Below are 18,221 nucleotides of genomic sequence, written 5' to 3'. Positions count from 1 at the left end.
AGGCCTACCTTGATATGTATATACGAGGCCCATATTACAAGGCCCATTTTGATGCATTCTAAGGCCCACGGGTTATGGCCCATTGTAATGTACATAAGGCCCATTGGTGCGGCCCATTGATGTGGCCCACTTGATAAATATAAGGCCCATATGATATGACCCATTTGATATATTGAAGGCCCAATGGGATGTACCTAAGGTCCATTGCAATGTGTGATCCCAACATGGTTTATGTAATGATATTTACGACGGGCTATGCCTTGAGAGCAATGGTGGTTTGACGTCCACATTACAACTCTCCATAGGGCCCATTGTTAGGCTCGTACGTGTTATGTGTAGGCCGTCTAGGCCCATCTTCGTTATGAACATCATCCATCCCATATAACATGTTTAGTTCCATGATTCATGATTATATGCATCATATGCATGCTTGATATGAGAAATGACTGATCATCGCATATGCCTTCGGGCAGATTGTTTAGGGGCTCCCGGATAGGGGGTGTTGCCCTACATGAGCGCACAATATGCGCAGGACTGCTGCATGACTGGATAGTGTGATTCATGCATTCGCATTGTGTGATATGGTACTGTACGCCCTAGCGACATCAGGGCCATAGCCTCCACAGGCGTATCATGGTTGGCAGGATTGGATACCAAAAATATTGTTCTACATGGGGTGTTATAGATATCCCTGGGTGAAAGTCCCTAAACCCTTATGGTACCAAGATGTTGCTCCAACGTCTAGACCGAGTGGGTGCATAAGCGCCGAGTGCCGATTACCAGACGATTGCGCTTTCCACTGTGTTGTGGTCAGTTGGAAGAGGGTGCGAACTTACCCGCCCGAGAGTAGGGGGCAATGCTAGGCTAAGTCTGACCAGCTTGAGGAATGGGTCCGCTATTGACGAGCCGAGCCCGATATTGGCAGGCGGATAGTGAGGTCTTTTCCACTCACCTTATTGCGCGCGATGGTGCTGCAATCTAACTTGGAGTGTACTAGACCCCGGTGATATTTCAGATTTTGAGCTTTATCGATATGTGGACTTAGATGAGGATTTGTATGCTTGAGTTGCATTTCACATTGCATGGCCTTGGTATGGCCGACATCATTCTTTGCACCGCATGACCTTGGTACGACTAATGGTATTCTTGGCATTCATCAACATGTTCCACATTACTCTGATACTGCATAACTGCATTATCACCTTGAGCACACACTTTCACCACCCCCTAAGCTTTCTATAAGCTTATGCACGACTGTTGCGTTTAGGTGACGTTGGATCGCAGCAGCGCTGAGGCTTGAGCACGTGGCAGATTATTTTAGAGTTTTATTCATCTTCATTGTATTTTCCTTTATGCTCATTGTACTTGTAAAGTTTTTGATCATAGTGGAAATGTGATGGAGTTTTTGATTGTTGTTTGTGGGTTATGCCTTTGGTTATGCTTATTACGAATCAGACTGATGTTGAAAAATCCTCCTCGTAGCATCCCAGGATCGGAACCTGGCGAATAGGCGCTGGGAGCCGAGAATGGGGTTCTACGGAGGCTATCGGAGCTGGATTCGGCGATCGAAAATTTTGTGAGCCCGGTCTCCGAGTTTGGGGTGTGACAGTGTCGCTGCTGCCATCGGACGTTCCATCATCAATGTGGTCTACGTCTGCCATTTTATGGGGGTGATGCATCGGGATATCAAGCCGGAGAATTTCTTGCTGGTCAGTAAGGAGGATGACTCGCCGCTCAAGGCGACAGGTTTTGGTCTCTCCGTTTTCATTGAGGAGGGTAAGATGCTGATTTGTATTAGCCTCCAATTTTATTTTATTTTTAAAAAAAATTGGTTTTCCATTTCCTGTATTTCTAACTTGTCAGATTAGGCTGCCCTTTTTCCTTATGTATGGTCTAGCATGCATTTTCATGAAGCATACTACATACATATATTTCAATCTGGACTGTTCAAATTGTTGTCCCCATACAGGATTGTACACATACAACTGAAATCTGCTCCAGTCGGATAATCTAATCCCAAAAAGAAAGAAGACTACCCTTGTGTATTCCATTTTGTGAACACATGAACATACTCAATTTATTTGTCAAAAAAAAAAATCATTTCTTAAAAAATAAAATCGAAAGATGCTATAGACACTCACAAGATGACATGCGTGCATAATTTACTTGCAGATTGATTGCAATGTTCTCCTCTTGTAGAGACTCTTCAAAAGACTATCCTTGTGGATTTCATTTTGTGAGCATATAATCATACTTAGTTTTTTGTCAATGATCCAAAGCATTTAAGTATTGTCCCACTCTATGAGACTCACTTTTATTGAATCAAAGCGCTCTAGGAGATAACTAATTGATGATGTCACCAGAATGAATTGACCTCATGACCACCTTTGATGTGTCATCTAGCTCAAGTGGCTTTTCTCGATTGTTAGATTTGATGGTAAGATGGTAAACTATGGCGCTAGAATAGGCAATTAAGGTGAAAAGAAGCTTTTTGGATATTTCTTTGAGGTTTTGGCTTACATAGAGGAGACTTTGCCAATTGTCAAAATGTTATGTTTTCTAAAGGGTAGCATTGTAATATCAATGCTCACAGTATTAGTTTGGGTAGTTCTATAAATGTTAGAGAATATATTTGTATTTTCAGTGCTCCCTTGGCTGTTGGGACATCATATTTTTCTGTATCGTCTCTGAAACTATATGTGCTTAGTTAGCCTTGTAAAGAGCAATCATAAGCTCGGATGGAGTTGCAGAGGGAATTTGCTCAGAAGGAAAAAAATAATTGTCCTATTTTGGCACTGAGGTGGTAGAGAGGCTATGGTTGATCATCTTTGAAGACTTCTCTCTTTCTTCTTGTGGATATATACCTAAAGAGGTTTTTCTATGGACTCATGAGGAACATGAAAAAGGACTATCATCTTCTGTGATAGGAAGGAGAAATGCCTCACCAAATGAAGGGGCAAGTTCAATATCCCCTGAATTGAGGTATTGTACATTCTTAAAACTTGTGACATCTTTTGAGATATACTTCCTCTTCGTTTCAAGTGAATAACACTTACACACCTTTTCTCTTGATGCATACCTAAAGAAAATACATTTAGAAGATTGATATCCTAACTTATCACTGTCAAATCCCAATGCATGAACAAAGCACAAACACCCAAACACTTTAGGAGGAATTTTGAACAGAGGAGAATTGAGCTTTAAGATATGAAGGGGGTTAACTATTGCCAAGTGTAACACCTTGGGTCTCAAAACCCGAGGATAGTCGCTCCTCATAGAGAACCCGAGGGTTACGTTATGAGGTGGACTAACATACATATAAATAGCGGCAAATTCTATAACCTGGAGTAAGGCAACATTGCATAAACTAAGGATATCAAGAGTAACAACAAAGAAGCTTAATACATATGAATGAGAGCAAAATGAAATCTCACAACAAGGGAAATATTTTATTACAATTCAAACAAGATACAAAATATGAAATATGAAAGCAAGTAAATCCTAAATTATCGGTTGAGCTCCAACGGCTCAACTGCAATGGCATAGAGGCCCTCCTTACCTAACTCCACCTCAGCCATCCTTGGGATCCCGTCATAGGGGTCTCCACCTGTTCATCATACTTGTGCCTATTTGGTGCAACTGCACGATTGGGTGAGTGAAAACTCAGTTGGAACTTCCTGCAAGGATTTATGCATATCATATCATTCCCAAATAGTTTAAATTAACATATTCAAATTACAAGGAGACTAATCATGAAATTATAAATAAATGTATGGGTGTATGAATGTATGTACAAGTCACAGATCTGGGGATGCACATCCAACTCTCAAAATAAAGGGCCGCCCAAGGCGGACTAGTCACCCGAAAAAATAATCATAGGTACGCCCAAGGAGAACTATGGCCACCCGGAAAAGACCATGCAGACCATCCGCAGTAGATTATCTACCTGGAAAAAGTCATGTAAGAGAGTGCACCTAAGGATATCTCCTGAAAAAATACACGGGGTACGCCCGAGGAGTGTCTAATTCAGGAAAAACCTCATGAAGAGAAAGAGCACCCAAAGTGACACAAATGCACATGCCCTGAGAGTTTAACTGAAGTAACAGGAATTACAGTAAATTAAACAGAGTGTGGTTTACGTTGATCACTCGGAAAAGCTCATATGTCATGCGTGAATGTCATGCACCATGATACTCATATAACTCCAAAATGTTAACAAGGTTATTTATCAAAGATCCCAATATACTAACTATCCAAACACAATCACAACTATCCACATTTCTCATGGAAAATAATATCCCATACATAACCTAGATTTATAAGATGAGATCTAATAACCCTTGTCATTTCTTGTGGGATTATGCTCAACATCATGCAATTACCAAGTTATCAAAGATAGTATAAAGCCAAGTTTTAACTCCGGAATTATCAAATATGAGGTATGAGTAATGGAACTAATGTATTAATTCATGCTCATCATATTCATATGGAAAACTAGAGAATTAACTTGCTCATATATAGCGGTATTCAAATTAGAACGAACCTAACTAGGTGAGGATGAGTGGAGAAAACTTAACATTAGAGTGGGAGACTAGAGTTCTTAACAAATAGAAAAGTACTTGAGTGACTTCAAATGGGTTATAATGAGCGTGATACAATTTTCATGAAATGGATTAGAGTCACACATTCTTAGGTATCCCCACATGCATATCCATATCAATTCCTAGTAAAAAGCACAAGTACTATTTACGCAATTATAGTATCTCTATAAGTTTAAACAACCTTAGAATTTAATGAAATGAATAAAGCCATGTGGGATATCCCTCACCTTGGGGGTATTTTCTCTTATTTGCAATGTTCCTAAGTGGTGAGTGTGATGATCCTAAAATCCAAACAAATGTAAGTTCTAACTTCTAATCTTAACTCACATTTAGCTTAATAGTTACATAGAATATAACTTCTACTTGCTGGTTTGGACTGATTGAAGGATGGAGTGTCTTCCAAGGATATCGGTCACAAATAGTACTTGGATGAGGCATTTCAAAATTCCAGTGAGTCATGACTGAGTTGACTCAGATGGAGTTTTCACTAACGATTAGAGGAGTTAGTTTTAATAAATCTACCATCATCAAAGTTGGGTTGCAAATCCTTAGAATGCCATGCAACTTCAAATCATCACCAGATGATCGGAGTCGACCTGACTCAGTCGGGAAACTGACCGAGTCGGCCCGACTTTGAGCATTGAGTTGACTCAGTGTTAGCTCGATCCAGCCGAGTTCCTTTGGCTAGCAGCGTGTAACTAGGTGAAGTCATCGGAGATCGGATCGTGGTGTTAATCCTTGTGCAAGGCAGGCCGATCACTGCCATGGATCCAGATCTGAGTTTTTCCACCTAGAAATGCAGCTGACTCACTCAACTCGTGACCGAGTTGAGGTGACTGTGAATACAGTCAACCGGGCAGGCGGATTTCAACAAGAACTGAGGGAGGGTAGGTGTGGTTACCTGATCAGGAGTGAAACGGATTGCCGGCATCACGAAGGTCCAGTCCTGACTGGCTCGAGTCGATATCGATGGCTGAGACCTGGCTCTGGACTGAATTGAACAGAGGAGGTCGCCCGGTCCCTGATGGACGGCTGGAACTCTCCCCAGCCGCACCTCTTCCCATCTTTCACCCTTCTCACTCCCTAGAACTTCCCATATCTCTGTCTTATTTCTCTCTCACTCTCTGTTTTCTTCACAGCAGACGGACCACATAACTGAGTCGAGCATGCGACTCGTTCCAGCGGCCGGCCCTCTCTTTCTCTTTTTGTCTCTTTCTTTCCTTTTCTCGAAAAATGCCCTAATAACCGGCTATTTATAGCCTTTTATTCCGTTTCTAGCAGCTTCCGCACTAAACGCTGGATTAGTAGGATTATTAGTGGGAGAAAAGCTGAGAATTCTTCTTACGGGTTTCTACATCTGATGCAGTGACTGTATGGGCTCGGATAGTTGTTTCCGATGAGCTTTTGACGAGGTGGGACACACTTTGGATGGCTCAGATTCGCCAACAGACGTGTCTTACGTATTTTGGGTTTTTCGGTCGTTTTGGAGAAGAAGACCTGACGATCATGGCTTTCTCCAACTGACCGGTTGAACCATCGATCAGGGTCGTTTGGATGGACGAGATGACACCTAGGACATATGTGGGGTCCTAAGAAGAAGAATGACACGCGCCGCTTTGATTTTTCGCCATCACCTCTTCAATTTCTCGTCCTGATTCTAGGCTCTTTGCAGCCCTAGTTTTGACGTCCCGGATCGTCAAGGAGAACCTTCCAGATGACATGGAATGGTTGAGATATTCCCAGCCTAAGAACGGAAATATTCCTTCCGCCTTTCGGCTGGGAGTAGATATTTATGGAAATGAGTGACTTGGCCTTTACGGGGTACGTGGAAGTGCCTCCGACTGTCTCCGAAGTGGATGAAACCGCTAGCAGAGCAATGCGACGTGGTTTTTCTCCTCCGTCAGAAGCTACGTGCGCTAGTCGAGTTCGTCCCTAGCTCGTGGTTGTAGAAGTGATTATCACCGGTGGTTTCCACCATAATTTTGGTCGGTGATCCCTGTTGAGTGTGATGGACGGTTTGGATTTTATATATGGCCCTTGATGGTGGGCCGTTTCGGGGTAAAAGTAATCCCTGCCGTTTGAATTTCAAACGGCGGGAAAAAGGGAGAAATTCCCTGCCTTTCTTTGGCTTTATCGGGTCAAGCCCGATTTGACCGTGTGCATTGTCCAGCGTTTTGCGGGTGCACATAGTTTGTGTTCATGCACGACCTTAAAGGTGGGATCCACGCGATTGAAAGTGCGATCCACACCGTCCATTCCTTTCTGGAGTATCATTAAATACCTAAGGCTGAAGATTAGTTGGTATTAAACTTTTGGATGGGCTAATTGGTTTGATTTATTATTATCAAGGTTGATGGTGTTGATTCTATAAAATTCAATGGTCGGATAGCTTCTAACCTTGATCTTAGTGGTTCTATAGGTTTCCAAAGTTAGTGAAATTATACTTCGATGGTTAGTTTGATAGCCAGAATATCTTAATCCCTGAATGGGCCACCAAAAAAATGTGGGTTTAGGATTTTATTTACCAATCTCGAAGGATCCAATGATGGGATTTATACCCTAGTCCGGATATAGATCATGGACCAATTAGTTGTACGGCTTAGGTCCTCAGGTTGTTTAAGGATGTGACTATTTGACGATTCATTTTGAGAATCAAAGGATGGATGACTCAATTTATGGATGACAACTATAGCTGACCGTAGGATTCAGGCTAACACGACGTTAAATGTTTACATAGGTTAGGTCTATGTTTACACTAAGTTGGGTATCCATAGTAACACTCGTGTACTAAAAAGTACGGGGTGTTACACCAAGTGACGGTGAAGGCAACCTATTGATTGCATACGACAGTTAGAATTGCCTCATCTTAGGAGGCTTTTGGAACCTTCATCTCTATTAACATGGATCAAGTGAATGTCTGATTCTTGTATCTAGCGACTCTATTATATCGAGGTGCATGAGGACAAGAAGTTTGAAATTTAATGTCATGTTCATAGAGTTAACTATAGATCTCATGACTAGTGTTCGAAATATCTCCGATATTATCTTTATCTCCAGCTCAATGATACTGATAACATAGGTAGTGATACTAATAACACTGGTAGTATTAGAAATTTAAGGTATTAGCAATGTATCGCTAAGTATCATTAACGTGTCAATATCACAAATGTAATCGCCAATATTTTCAACTATGTAAGTTCTAAGTGTCACTTGTATTGCCAATGCATCAATATCACCAATGTATTCCCAATATTTTTGACTATGTAAATTCTAGGTAATGATTGTATCATAAGTGTATCGACGATATTTCAATAATATCGCCAACGTATTAATATCATCAAAATTTTGTTTATTTTTTAAAAAAATATATTTCAATTTTTTTTTTTCCATTGGCACATGGTTGTATGTAGTGTTTAATTTGTCATTGATAATATTGATAATATCTTGATATTATCGATATCGCAACATGCGATATTAAGACCACAATATTCTTTCGTTTCCTTTCCAATTGTTGATGATTTCTTGATGAAATATCATGTGTTATTGATATTTTTCAATATCGATGGATGTTTAGATGGTTAAATAAGCCGGATGGAATAGTTGAACTAATTTCTTACAACAACACATGCTTTTAAGGCCCCATTAAATGGAAATTTATTATATATACATTCTTTTTTGCAAATTTTTTCATTTCTAAACATGCAAATTTGTACATTTTAATATCTCATGAAGTTTTGCAGAAAAACTATTGTTTTTCTCATGTTTCCCCATATTTCCAGTTATCAATGATATTATCGGTGATATCGATGTTGTTTCCGTATCTCTGGCCAGCGAAACTTGTAGCAATACCAATACTTTGAACATTGCTCATGACATGTGTTCCTTAGAATTATCAACTTGGGAAACCTCAATTTGAGTCTCAAATTGTCTGAGTCATTTTGGTAAACAGTTTTAGAATTGATTGTACCTCACTTCTATTCTACAAAAGATATATCAAAGTAAAACGGGAATAATCATGAATGAAATGAAATATTTACAACTGAAGGCATAAGTTCTTGGAGTAGGAAGTAATGCTATTATCACTAAAAGAATAAATGGTTAGGCAGTGTTTAAAAAATTAATAATTATCACATTGAAGGTGAACATTCTCGCTAAATTATTTGGAAACAAAACTACAAGTGACTTGACCGGCATATGATCCATGTGTGTATTCCAAAGTTGTACACGTTCATTATTATGCAAACCTGACTCTGAAAAAGTAGGTACACCACTCGAGCATGTCCACCATGAATCCTTCTCTTAGACCGTGGATCTTGAACAATACAATGGGAAGGGAAAAACGTAATGAGACAGTTTAGTTGCTCAGTTAAAGCACTCACAAAAAGAAAATTAGTAGGAAAAAATGGAACATGGTTCATGAAGAACAAAAAGTAACTCTAAAGAAGAATTGAGCCAATAAGATCCCTTCCCAGCAACTCTGAAATAGGATCCATCACCCAATTTAATATAATGGGGAAAGTAGGAATATGAAAGAAAATTGCATTCTTGTCCAGTCATGTGATCAATGGTGCCGGTATCAAAGATCCATGATCAAAAGGATAAGATGTGTGGACATAGACACATGAATAGCAGATACACCAGATGGGTCACTTGTAACGTCCCCTCATTCATGGGTATGTTAGCAATGTCCCCAAATCTTTTAAATGACATGTGGGATGGCCTATCATGGATTTGAACTGTTTATTCATTCATACAACTAGGATCAAGCTATATTGCAAAAATCATACCAATCGGATGATCCTAAACATCCGATCAATAGCATGAAAAATGGACTGTCAAGATTGAGTAGAGAATCAAAATAGGTCCAATCATCATTTTGGAAACATCACTTTGGTTTGATGACTCTAACAATGTGATATATGGCTCGTAAACAATAGATGGTTGTAAAAAAAGAAAAGAAAAGAAAAAGAAAATGGCCCCATTCAAAGGGTTAAGATCATCTGATTAGCGTGATTCTTTTGCCATAGTCTGCTCACAATCCGGATTATGATTGTACATCCCACATGTCATGTAAAATCTTTGGGGACATAGGGACATTAGCAACTCGGTAGAGAATGCACTATTAATTGGTGGCTGCTATGCACTGGCATACATGTATGTCAGTTTATACCACAACTTGATCCTGGGCCCTATTGTGTATCAAGCATGGCCCAAAAGTCAAACCAATCAGATGAGCATACACATATAATTTTCCTTTTTTACTTGGGTCACTGACCATTTTCCTGTTAACCATCCATTTTATGGCCACTGGCTGACCTGATCATTCAATCATTAGCAGTCTCGGGGGCGGTGTTCCATCCATGTTGGGTTGCACAATTTAGATGGTATTAACATTCATATGTCACACTTACGATGGATGAATCACCACCAGTTAACATGGCGTTTCAAATGTATCCATTGTCTAGTACAAAAAATTCAAGGCTATCATAAAGTAACAAAATCAGACCTGCTACATGCCATGGGCTTCTGTTGGAGGATATCTTTTAATATGGAAAAATAAAATTTAGAAATATTACCCGATCAAGTGTTGAAGGTAAGTATTGCGCAACGACCTTGATTATTACTGAATTTGTATGGATCATATGGTCATTCTCTTAAGCTGGTGATGCCAAATAGTTCCGAAGTTCATGATCATGAAAACAGAATTGTTGGCAACAATCTCTGATCCAATACTTTGTTGACGGATCACACCCATATAAAATGGATTGCCACTTCACCGGAGATAATTGTATGAAGGATTCAGTTTGACAAATATTGTGAAAAATACACCAAACGATATTATCGTGAGATTTTCGAAATATCGGCAGATTTTATAATATCACATTTTTTTCACAATAATATTATTGTGATATCAACTGGAAAATAGTAAGATGCTAAGGAATTTGTTTTTATATATATATATATATATATATATATATGTATGTATGTATATGTCAAACAACCATTTACTCCACAAGCTTAAGCTGTCAGGGTGTGCGGGGTGGGAACTCCACACGGGAACATACTGACGAGGGTGGAGGGACCTGATATTTCCTGACCCCCCGTGGGAGAATAATATATTTGCGAGGCATATTTGCTGCTCTCGAGATTCAAACATAGGACCTTCCGCTTTGATACCATGTTAAACAACCATTTACTCCAAAAGTTTAAGCTGTCAGAGTGTGGTGTATCAATGTATATCAAGGGACTTTATCACTCCAACAATATATATATATATATATATATATATATTTAAATGAATTTATTAATTTACAATAAATATTTTTCAGTCGATATCACTATAATATTTATATTTTGAGCTGGTAGAGAGTATAGTGTGTGTGAGTGATCTGGGGTTCAAGCCCTGGTGGTGTTGTTGCCTTTCAAAAAATAAAAAATAAAAAAATAAAATATTTATATTTTTGGGAAGGTTTTCCTGATAATATCCCAAGAAAAACCTATCTCCCGAGAAATTCCTGGCAGAGAAATTGGCAAGAACGAGATTTGTCATTATGCAAGGATTGACCAAGCAATGGACTTGGATGAAACTGATGACCTGTTCTTGGAAGGCCAGGCACATAAAATTTCAGGTATTCCTTAATGAACTGGGTATGGCTCACAATGATACTAGAGTATATTCAATCAAATGCATGGGTTCATGATTTCTCTGTTCTCTTTTCCTTCTCCATAACTGTACCTGTGTTTGTCAGTTCTTGGAAGTTTTTAAAGTATCTTCTTTCATTCTATTTCATCCGTACATAAAAGCCTCCTGAAAGCTTGTTGTATCCTTTGGTTGGAAAATATGTATTCCCTTTTACTGAATACATATGCCACTGCAAATAAATGTCCAGGGAAAATTTACCAGGAAATTGTGGGCAGTGCTTACTATGTAGCCCCGGAAGTGTTACGCCGCAACTATGGGAAAGAAATCGATGTTTGGAGTGCTGGAGTCATCTTATATATTCTTCTCAGTGGTGTGCCCCCATTCTGGGCTGGTAAGTAAAATCATTAATTATTATTTAAGTTTTCGTTTGATAAACTGAAACAGAAGCTCTGAAAATTAAGTCAAGTGCTGAATTGTAATTTTGAAATAATTTTAGTGATATTCTAGTCAGAAGTGAAAAGAAATTTTAATGTGATGCACCACCACTTTCAGTGTTCAGCCTTTAGCATTGAGTGAAGGCAGGGGAGCTGAAAAAAGACCCGTATTTTCAGTGAAAATTAATTTAAGCACTTAATAATCTGATTTGCCAAAGGATATGAAAATAAGTTTTATGAAGCGGCACCTAAGTGTTGGGAGTTTTACTAGAAGCCCACCTGCAATGTCCTCACTGGACCTCTACACATGGCCGTATGTTCCAATTGGACGTTTTGTGGTCATCCATGCAGTCACTAGGTATGCTACACATGGTACACAACCTGGCCAAAAGATTTTTTCTGTCCTGTCATTCAGCAGGCCACATGCAAGTTGAACGTGGACCATCAGCAATCCCTGTGATCTATTGTTTTCGGATGTGCAGTCAACAATGAGTTGACAGCCTGATCTTTGGACCAGATCATGTGCCCAGTGGGGCTGGCCTACTCTTTGTGTCTGTATCAAGTGTTATGTTGTCACTTGTGATCATGTGTATAGGTACATCTGGTGGTGTGGGTGGACTTATGAACTTCTTAGTTTGTATTTCTAGAGAAATTTTTAGGATTCTCATGAAACTAATATTTCCACATCTTTGAACCTTCCATTGTTGAATGTGATACCTCAATGACTAAATAAACTCCAGAGACAGAGAAAGGTATATTTGATGCTATCTTACAAAGTGAAATCGACTTCAAAAGCGCACCTTGGCCTTCTATATCTGATCATGGAAAGGATCTCATAAGGAAGATGTTAACGCAGGATCCAAAAAAGCGTATAACTGCCGCCCAAGTCCTTGGTGAGTTCAAGCTTGTATTTTAAAGGTTGGCTGTTCGTGTACTGTTGTGTAGTGGCCTTGATGTCTTGTTGCTGATGGTTTAACATTTGATACTTGGATCCTTCAAATGTGTGAACGTCAAACAGGACACTAATGTATGGGATCCGCATCTGATATGGTTCAGCTCCCAAATGTTTCTCGATTTTTATTTTTTAAATTGTAAATCCATAATACGTTAAACCATTTACCACTAGAAAATGAGAAGTCATCACTTACAAAATGGTTTAATGGTGAACTTCAAATACAACCTGTCTCAGTTGCCAACATGCATAGAAAACCCTAGTGTGCCCATGGTGGGTCTTATTATGAACACCTGCTTATTTAAGAATTGGGCCAGTCCTCCCATCATGCAGGGCCACAGTGTGTGGTATAAGCTAAACCAGACAAAGGACCAAGTCAACTTACATGTTTGGCCCAACTGATGGGTGGACCAGGATTGCCTTACTTTCATGCTGGGCAATCTTCATAGCGTGGGCTAACTTTTGCCTGGCTCGGATTTCGTGCACATTTCACATGTGAGCCGGGCTGCATCTGAACACATGCAACTGGTTGTAGGGGATCTTTATCATAGGAAGTACTAAAACATTAAATAAAAAATTATGCCCATGTAGTCTGAGATTTTGGACTAGTGTCCATACCAAGGTATTCAAAATTGGTTACGTAACGGTCGTAACGGCCGTTACGCATTACGGGGTCAAAACGACCATTACAGAAAAAGAGGCCATAATGGTCCCTTAATGGTCCAATAACAGTTTTTTTTTTTTTTTTTTAAATAAAATAAAATAAAAAACGGCCATAACAGCCGATACGGGGGCCATTACGGCCCGTATCATAATGGCAACAGTGGTGGCCGTTATGGCCACTGTTACCATTTTGGAACACCTTGGTCCATACCTGTACTTAGAGGTGGGCATTTCTGACCTGATCCGATGGATCCGACCCGATCAAACCTGATCAGAACCATTCCGAACAGATCCGATGGCCTATATCGGGCCTGATCAATTGTATAAATCAAGATCTGAATGTTTTTCGGGTCGGGTTCGGATAGAGGTCTATCCGGACCAATCCGACCCGAATACCCGAACCGAAAGAATCCGGCCCGAACAGACCAGACCCGACCCGGAGTGGGTAGTATAAATATTTCTTTTAATTTTTTACCCTAGCTCGTTTTCACCTTTCCCCTCTTTTCTTGCCCTAGCTCAAACGAACGAGCCTCTTCTTCTTCTTTCTCCTCTCCAGTCTCCAGTCTCCAACCTCCCCTTCCTGATCTTCTTCCTCTCAAGTCTCCTTTGCTTCTTCAGTGCCCGACGCCCGACGCCCTTCATTTTAATTTGATTAAAACTTGAGCGTAGGTGGAGAGAGAGTACAGATGTTGAGGACCTTTTCATATCACACATCTCTGGAATTGATACCATGGCCCGCGGACTCCACAATACTGCCAAGCTAATTGAGGTGAATTCACTGACAGAACCATTGACTTGTGTGGGTTTTATGGGATTGCTGACTGTGGATTTTCATGGATTATAAGGATGGTTCTTTGGATGAGCTTGTTCGAAAGTGATACCAGAGTTTCGACTTAGAAATTGGGGCTCTGATCGAGGTTTGCGACTTATCTCAAGTCATCCCCTCTGTCCTATCTCTTTTTTATGTCTTATGGATGGCTTGGTGTTTACGCAGGCTGGGAAGGCTGATTTTGAGACACTTGAGAAGAAGGCCATGGAATGGGGTGAACCAGCTGTTGCTTCTGGAAAGCAGGTAACATGCCAACTATATTGATTATGAGCAGGCCTAGCGTGTGTGAGATTGAGGATTGTCTTTGTGCCACACTGGAAACTGGGCCATTAATCAGGTAGGGTCCACAATGAATTATCCAGAAAAGGATATATTGATCCAAACATTGATCAATCCGATCCAACTCGATATTCATGAGCAGAGGTTCTGGTCGGTCCGAGTCAGCTAACCCAGACTCGGTCCTGGATCAGTCCGAGTTCGAGTTTTCCCATGAGGAATCCGGACCGGGTCGAGTTGGATCTAATCCGATCTGACTCGGTCTGATGCCCAGATCTACCTGTACTTGACACCCCTACCCATGCCTGAGAAACAGAGGTTTAAAGTGTGTGGAACAGACAAATTTCACCCTTTTTTTTTTTTCTTTTTTTTTTTTCCTGAAAAATTCTACCCATCTTTTTCCCCCAGCATCTTCAGTTGATGCTCGTGGCATATGTGTGTACTTGAATGCAACACCTGAACTTATTTTATTCCCATCTAAATTGTTTCTTCTTTTTCTTTGTAAGTATAGTGTCTAGAGCCATTATATAATTGCTATCTTGATATATAAACCAGAGCATCCGTGGATGAGAGAAGATGGTGAAGCACCTGACAAACCTATCGATAGCGCGGTGCTGACTAGGATGAAGTAATTCAGGGCAATGAACAAGCTAAAGAAACTTGCTCTAAAGGTCAGTCAGTTACTCAACCCATGTGTATTTCTTTTCACCTGCATTGCTCTGATCATGAATGTGCCTTGTGGATTTTTTAAGGTCATTGCGGAAAATCTTTCTGAGGAAGAAATCAAGAGTCTAAAAGAAATGTTAAAAAATATGGACATGGATCAGTGGTACAATTATGGATGAAGAGTTGAAAACTGGGCTGTCCAGATTAGGATCGAAACTTAACGAATCAGAAGTCAAGCAGCTGATGGATGCGGTAACATATTGCGTAGCCCCACAACTGGTTATAATTAGTTCCATGATTGATGAGATATTTCGTCATATGTTTTCAGGCGGACATTGGACATTGACAAAATCCAATCCATTTCATCGAAAATCTAAAGGAGCTTTTTTTTATATATATATATAATTTTTTTTTTTAATTTTATTTTTAAAATGAAAGAATGCACAAAAGAACAAGCTCCCGCCAGAGGAACATCGTCTGTTTGGGCTTGGATTGTAGAAACCTTGGACCCGAAAACTATTCAATCCCCTGTCAGTTTATCAAAAATAAATAAAATTGGCAAGAAAACTCTTGTAAGGATCCATGCGGTCTGTTCCTGGTGTGGCCCACCTGGGTTTTGGATTTGTCTGATTTTGGCGGCCAAGGAGAACCCAGGGGGCACACATGATAGGCGGATTGATTGTCAATACGATTGTCAATACAAAATCATAGTGGCCCCACAAAATGATTTGTAGGTCAAGGTTATCGTGCAAAGGTTTTTAGTGGATATGACCTCATTTTATATAGATGAAAGTAATGAAGGAAAGAACACAAATAAAGATCCATACCATGAAGATGAGATGTGAAAAATGCTTTTAATTAATTAGATTTTCAAGAGTAAGTTCTTCATCTTCCTAGCTTCCAAGAACATTCAGGTGTCGTTTGGACTGGAGGAATTCAAAAAGTGTTCTAATAACACTACCCTCTTGATTCTGGGGTTTGGAAGATATTTCAGTCCACCGTATAATTACAAAAGAACCCGACCCAATACAAAGCTTTACACGTTTACAATGTTTGTCTGAGTGAATTTAAGTGCATGAGAGTGATTTAAATATGTCCAAGTGTGTTTAAGTTTGGTAAAGTGCGATATGCTTGGATGCACTTGGAACACACTCATATCCACATAAACATGCTTCGACACACTTAGATGCACATTGGACACATACAAAACTTTATATTAGTGTGTTAATGACATCTTTCGGTGCAGCTAATGTTGTGTATTGATACCATGCAACAGCATCAACTAGAACATGCATGCATGAATACATATTTGGGTAAGAATTGTAGGATATGCTCAAGGTAGTAACAAACACTCGGCAAAAACCTCAATGGCAGATGGAAAGAACACTTCGCAAAAGGCAAGCCCCTGCTTCAGGTTAGCTGCACCAACCTTGAATAGGCGTGGGAAGTCTCTCATTGAGACCCAATACCACCATAAATGGATCAGAACATCCAGTCTGGGCTATTGAGCCTAGTCCAACCATATACGGGCTTGGGCTTGGTTCCAAACCCAGGGATGGGCTTAGACTTGAAAGATCAATTGTCTATTAATCAGCTCAGGTCTGGCCTTGGTTTATTGAGGCCCATCAGCCCCTTTAGGGTGTATTGTCAATTGGGCCAGGCTCAGTCCTTGGCACAGGCCCTTGCATGAGCATTTTGATATTGAGAAAAATAAAAATAATAAACATGAGTGAAAATGAAAATCATCATGCACTTACCGCTTAAGTTGTAAATGATTTATGGGTGTAAATCATTTACAGCCTGTTCTGTTTGGCTTTGAGCTGTAAATGATTTACACCTGTAATACAACTTGAATGGTTTACTGGCATCCAAACAACCCCTAAATTCAATTTGAAACATTGATTCTACTGAGACTTCATTTGGATGCACAACTGATAAAAACTCATCCTATCAAGAAAGCATCCTCCTTTCTTGATAGGATGAGTTTTTATCAGTTGTGCATCCAAATGAAGTCTCAGTAGAATCAATGTTTCAAATTGAATTTAGGGGTTGTTTGGCTTTGAGCTGTAATTGATTTACACCTGTAATACAACTTAAATGGTTTACTGGCATCCAAACAACCCCTAAATTCAATTTGAAACATTGATTCTACTGAGACTTCATTTGGATGCACAACTGATAAAAACTCATCCTATCAAGAAAGGGGGATTGCTTTCGAAGTAGTTGGCTGAGTTCAGTTTGCTGCTAATTCAATGTGGCGCACTAATTCTCTAAGGATGCATTTGGACCTTCCGATATGCAACTAAGTGGATAGCCTGTAAATCGTTCGAGTCCTGCAAATGGAGAGCCAATCTTTCCATTTATAACCATTAGGCTGTAAATGGAAAGCCTGTAAATGAAATCCGAACTTTTTGCCTGTAAACGAGATGGGGGTAAATGCTGTAAATCATTTACAGCCTATAAATTACAGGCAAAAAAAAGGCCATCCAAACAGTGTAAATGATTTACCTGTAAATCATTTGCAACTTAGCCCATTTACAGGCATTCAAACGGCCTAAAATTGGTGCATCCAAACACATCCTTACAGTGAATTGAACTTGGAAAATTAGTTAATTTGGTCTTTTATTGATTCTATGAGTGTTTTCAATTCAAATCACTTGCATTTCTAAACACAACCGCAGAGAATCAGTGCACTGAATTGAATTGACACTGAACCGACTCAGCAAATTGGAATTGTTTGACATCGGTAAATTTCAAAGTGTGTACGAAGAAAAGGTTAACAGTGAGATCCACTACCAAACAGTAAATGGAATGGCCAATCAATTCCTTAACATAAGTATAGCAAATAAAATCTATTTAATTGCTAGTAACAAGCATAACAGTTAGACTACAAATATGTATTTCATGCATTTTAAAATAAATACAAGCTCTCTTTCTACCTCTACTCAAACATTCATTTATACATTGACTTTCTAATTCAATACAAGGATAGAGCTAAAAACAGCTAGTAAAGTCACTTTTGCTTCCCAAAACCTATTCGTGAAGCCTAGAAGCTGATGAACTCGAAAGCAATGAAAAAAAAAAAATCCATGCTCGACCCAAAGAATCCCTTTCAAAGACGAGATTTCCCACCCGTGACATAGAATTTGAGAGGCCT

The 18,221-nt window shown here is 39.6% G+C and overlaps 1 pseudogene; it reads left to right on the top strand.

Annotated features, from left to right (window-relative positions):
- Window positions 1-15,389, top strand: part of LOC131226841 (calcium-dependent protein kinase 19-like) — a 30,826-nt pseudogene extending 15,437 nt beyond the window's left edge.
- Window positions 15,390-18,221: the final 2,832 nt, after the last annotated feature.

This window comes from Magnolia sinica, chromosome 15 (genome assembly GCF_029962835.1).
Source record: "Magnolia sinica isolate HGM2019 chromosome 15, MsV1, whole genome shotgun sequence".
Classification (NCBI taxonomy): Eukaryota; Viridiplantae; Streptophyta; class Magnoliopsida; order Magnoliales; family Magnoliaceae; genus Magnolia; species Magnolia sinica.
The sequence above is the reverse complement of the archived record's forward strand: the minus strand, read 5'-3'. Positions and strand labels throughout refer to the sequence as shown.